The following is a 5,156-nucleotide window of genomic DNA, read 5'->3' as shown; positions in this document are numbered from 1 at the left end:
CCCTAATAGAGTCCAGGGAAGGACAGCAGGAAGCCAAGGGAGAGATGTTTCTCAGATAAAATATGCATTAGAGTCTAAGAAAGCCAAGATAGGTTTGGAGGCAGTGTAGGGAAAAGACGTGTCATTGTGGGAAACAGAGGTTAATGTTCCCTGTTACAGCATTTCTGTCAGTGCGTCTCTCACTGTTAGGGGGAAACTATGTAATGGGGGAGGGTAAGTGACGTGTTACCAGGCATGATGCAGCTGAATCAAAAGGAAGGCTGAAAGCATTTTTTACCTCCTCTATATAACAGCTTTTCATTGTGGAGCAAATAAATTTATATATATGAAAATATAAATTTTAAGGTACTACAGAAAGATAACTTCTTATCTCAAGATATTTAATATTGGGCTGGAATCACAAATGCTCTATTTCAGGCAATGTTCTAAAAATAAATTGCTAGCAAAATTGTCAGAAATCATTTATTAAGTGCTTGCTTCTGAGTGGTCTTAATTCTGCAAACTGGATTTTTAATTGAATTATGCAGATAATTGTCTCCTTCTGATCCCCCCAAGAAACTTTATCTGTGAGTAGCTTGAGTATGCATCAGCTCAAAGACAGGGATTTAGAAACTGGGCTTCAGACTCTGGCTTTTTCTCATAATCATGTTATCTTCCAATCTATAGAAACATCATTTAGTGTGTGGCTGGAGGGAGATGATAATTGCATTTACAAGGTACTCAGGGCACAAATGATACGTATGATATTTGGCTCTCAGTCTTTAAAATCACGGTTTTATGGTTTTCTGAAAGGACATACAGTGGTGCATATATTATAATATGAAATCAAATTATTTTAATTAGTTTTAACTAGTTAAAATTATTTCAACTAATTATTTTAACTTGATTAGCAGCAGTATTATCATTTCTGAAATTCCAGTTTTATCATATCCCAGTATCTGATTATAGGTGAGTTCTCAGGTGGCTGATCAAAGAGTAATTTTTATTTGGTCTCTGCTGGAATTTAAATGACGAAAAGGAAGCAGAAAGCCTGGATGGATAATTTAGTTGGCAGCTCACAAGTTGTTTAGTAAGCTTTTTTTTTCCCTCCCTGACACTCATGTCTTAAATATTGTGTCCCCATTCCACGTACTCTATTGAATTTAGTGACAAAAACGTTAATGCATCAATGTGTTGCATTCATATTCAATAATGATAATGTGTATTTTTATTTTCATATGCCACTATGAGGAAAAAACATTCACAAAAATCTACTACTTCATGTCTGTGAACCAGAGGTGGTGTGATGGTTTGAAGCTGTGTGGACCCCAGAAAATTATGTTCTTTAAACCTATTGTGTAAGTAGGATTTTTAATTAGATTAGTTAAGTTAAGGTGTGGCTCAGTGTACTGGTTTGAAGCGGTTGTGGACCCCAGAAAAGCCATATATTTTTCCTTATAGAATCTTGTGGGAACAGTCATGTTTGTTTTAATCCTAATTCAATATTGTGGGGTGGTAACTTAAGATTGCTTCCATGGAGATGTGACGCAACCAGTTGTGGGTGTGGCCTTTTGATTAGATGGAGATGTGACTCTGACCTTTCAGTGTGGGTCTTGATTAGTTTGCTGGAGTCCTTTAAAAGAGAAAACATTTTTAGAGAAGTTGAGAACTGAGATGCAGATATTTGAAGATGCTTGAAGTGCCAACAGAGAGAGCAGATGCCTAGACGTAGATGTTTGGAGATGCAGAGCCCAACAGACGCTGCCTTGTACCTTCCTATGAAATGCTGAACAAGCCAGAACACAGAGTTGTGTCCCACAGGAGCTTAGTGAGGGCCCACAGACAGTTAGAGAGAAAACCACTGGCATTAGAAGCTGGAAGCAATGAAACTGGGAATAAGGACTTGCAGATGCCAGCCATGTGCCTTCCCATGTGACAGACACTGGCCTTTCTTGAGTCAAAGTATCTTTCTCTGGATGCCTTAGATTGAGCATTTCATAGCCTTAGGACTGTAAACTTGTAGCTTAATAATTTTCCTCTTAAAAGACATTCTATTTCTGGTGTATTTTTATCAAGCATCAATTAGCAAAATAAAAACCTCAGGGTGGGTCTTAATCCTTTTACTGGAGTCCTTTACAAGAAGATGAAATTCAGACAAAGAGAGAGAGAAAGCCATGGAAGCAAGAAACTGAAAACAACAAAACTCAGAGGAGAAGAGAAAGACCAGCAGATGGTCACATCTGCTTTTGTTATTTAACATAGGAGTCTGGGATAGCCAGCAGCTGAAGAAAGCATTGCCTGATGATGCCTTGATTTGGACGTTTTTCTCAGCCTCAAAACTGTAAGCTTGTAAGTTAACACATTTCCATTGTTAAAAGCTGACCCATTTCAAAGTATCTGCACTTCAGCTACCTAGCAAACCAAAGCAGGTAGCTTATGTATTTTAACAATCTTTAGACTCTCTCTGCCTTAATCAATGTACTGTGTTTCCAATGTTAAGTTGAGGACAAGTAATTTCAATTTAATAAGCAAAAAATGAACTCACCTATCCAAAGGGATGCTATGAGGTAGGTTTAAATAATTTCAGAAAATATGATGGCAATTCCTATTACAGTGTTGCTTCATCTCAAAGAAATGACTGTGCACAGGTTTAACCTCCTTTAGTAAATGGTTTCCTAAACTTTCCTATTATATTTTCAAATTAAACCTATATAGATTGCACAGATACATATTAGAAAATCTTAGTCCCTTCTGGTCCCCACTTGCCATCTTCTTACAGCTAACTTCCCTGCCTTTGTCAATGAGACTGCTATTCTACTAGTTTTACAGAAATTTTAAACTATGCTTTCTCATTAACCCTGGTTCTGTTTTTAGTTGGTTGTCATGCTGTGTCATTTCTCCTTCAAAAAGCTCTCAGACCTGTATTTCCTCTGCTTTATTGTAGTTCATATACAAAGTAAGTTGCAAAATTTCCAGAAGGATGTGGGACCAATCTGGAATGCTGTGAAGCCAAGGAACACATTTATGTGCATCACAGTCCTCGTTTGAGAAGGTGAGGGTCTCACCCAAGGTCATGAAGTCAGTGACTGGCAGAATTGCCTTGGAATTTTGGCCCAAGCTTATTCTGTTCTTCACCAACTTACCTCCAGGAGAGGCATGCTCTGTAATTGAAATGCTTGATTCTTTTTGTATGTGCTAGTTTTGCTTCCCAACAGAACTTTCTTTAAAACGAAGGTAATTTGTTTGTGTTCATTGCATGCCCAGAACAGATTTAAGGACATAAACATAGTAGAATAGTTTGTAATAAATGATTAAATATTAATATAGCATGCAAGAGTCGCCATGGGTTGGGTGTGGTACAGAGACTTTAGGAGTGAAATTGAAAGTTTTTATTTCCTAGATCCTAAAACTTATTTCTGAGTATGGTCACATGATCCCTTAGTAGGAGCTCAGTTTATATTTAATTGATGCATAAAAAAGGATGTAAGGGAGACATCAGGGGAAGATGGCAAAAGAGGGAGCGCCAAGACTCAGTCATTCCACCCAAACAACGATTACACCTGCAGGAACGGTCTGAAATAGCTATTTTGAAACTTCAGAGGCCAGAAGAACACTGAGCAGCATCCAGGGAAGAACAGACGAAGTAATGGTGAAGGACTCTCTCAGCATGGCAGTTACTGGTGCCCATCCCCCAGGCTCACTGGCCATGGGCCCAGTCCTGGCCAGCTGCTAAGGACAGAAAGGGACATAAAATCCTCTTCCCTAAGAACAGGGTGTGCATGGCCAATCACTGATCACTGCTTTCGATTAGCAAAGTTGAACTGCTGAGTCCTAGTGTCAGGGAAGCTATTGTTTCGATCTGTCCCAGACAATGACATAGGTAGGCACTGTCTCAACCCTCCTGGATGGGGCAGAGGTGGAAGGAATTTGAAGACACCACACTTCCTCAGGGATGTGGGGGACAGTTAGCTGAAGGGCTGAATTGTCTAGGCACATCAGGAAATTCATCTTTAGTGAGCTGTCAGAGGTGCCCTTCCTGATCCCCACAGCACTTTGGAGCTGGTGTGCACCCCCTTGATGGGTCCTTGACCCTGCTTTGGCTGGGAAAGACTGAATTGGGAAAGTCCTCCCAGAGTTCCCTCCAGGCCAAAGGAGTGTAAGACAATGAAAGGAGTGTAAGCTACTCTATAGTGGACTGTTTATTTAGACAGAGGTCTCCTGGCTTCAGAAACTTGAGAGAGGGAGGTCTGTCCCCAGGAAAACAGAAGGGACACCAAATTCTTGAAAATAGGGAAACTCTAAAGCAACTAACAAGCAAAAGCCAACAAGACAGAGGCTCAGTAAGGCAGGGAAAACCCTGCGCAGTGTGTTCACCTGGGCAGACCTTCCTGATAGGAGGGCTAAAGTTTGAGAAAATCTTTTGAACCAGCAGGTTACAAAACCGTGGAACAGACATCCCAAGGAGTAAATCCCAGAGTTAACATTTTTTGTTTCAGTTCAAGTCTCTGCTCTGTTACTTATTTATTTATTTTTAAACTTTTTTTAATTGTATAATATAGCATATGTAGAAAGCAAAGAAAGAAAAGAGCAATAGTTTTCAAAGTACTCTCAGCAAGTAGTTACAGGACAGATCCCAGAGTTTGTCATGGGCTACCATACCATCATCTCAGATTTTCCCTTCCTGCTGTTCCAGAATCCAGAGTTAACATTTTAAAATATTAAAATGTACAGTGTGAAACCAAAGGGTATAAGACAAATAAAGAAAACAAGAAATGATGGTCTGTCCAAGAGAAACGGATAAAAATACAGAAAACACCATAGAAGAAGATGAGTATGTGAACCTACCAAGCACAACATATGAATGACCTTAGGGGGGTGCAAGGGTAATTCAGTGGTAGAATTCTCACCTGCCACATGGGATACCCAGTTTTGATTCCTGGCCCACACACTTCCCAAACAAACAAGCAAACAAACAAACAAAAATTCAACAAATGGTGCTGCAAAAAGGGGATACTCACATAGAAAAAGAATGAAATGTGATCCCTGCTGTACAGCATACAAAAAGAGATGACCTTAAAAAGCCTTAAGGAAATGAAAATACAGAGACAGGAGTACAGATTATCAGGAAAATAAGGAATGAAAAGCATGAGAATCTAAGTAGAGATAGAAATTTCAAA

General features: G+C 39.4%; 1 long non-coding RNA gene across 1 annotated transcript; it reads left to right on the top strand.

The window, feature by feature from the left end:
• The first annotated feature begins 1,245 nt into the window (after positions 1-1,245).
• Positions 1,246-3,150, top strand: LOC143661782 (uncharacterized). Its single transcript, XR_013164836.1, has 3 exons — positions 1,246-1,337; positions 2,242-2,328; positions 2,924-3,150. It is a non-coding gene; the product is annotated as an uncharacterized LOC143661782 (long non-coding RNA).
• Positions 3,151-5,156: the final 2,006 nt, after the last annotated feature.

The sequence above is a fragment of the Tamandua tetradactyla genome, chromosome 17 (assembly GCF_023851605.1).
Source record: "Tamandua tetradactyla isolate mTamTet1 chromosome 17, mTamTet1.pri, whole genome shotgun sequence".
Classification (NCBI taxonomy): domain Eukaryota; kingdom Metazoa; phylum Chordata; class Mammalia; order Pilosa; family Myrmecophagidae; genus Tamandua; species Tamandua tetradactyla.
The sequence above is the reverse complement of the archived record's forward strand: the minus strand, read 5'-3'. Positions and strand labels throughout refer to the sequence as shown.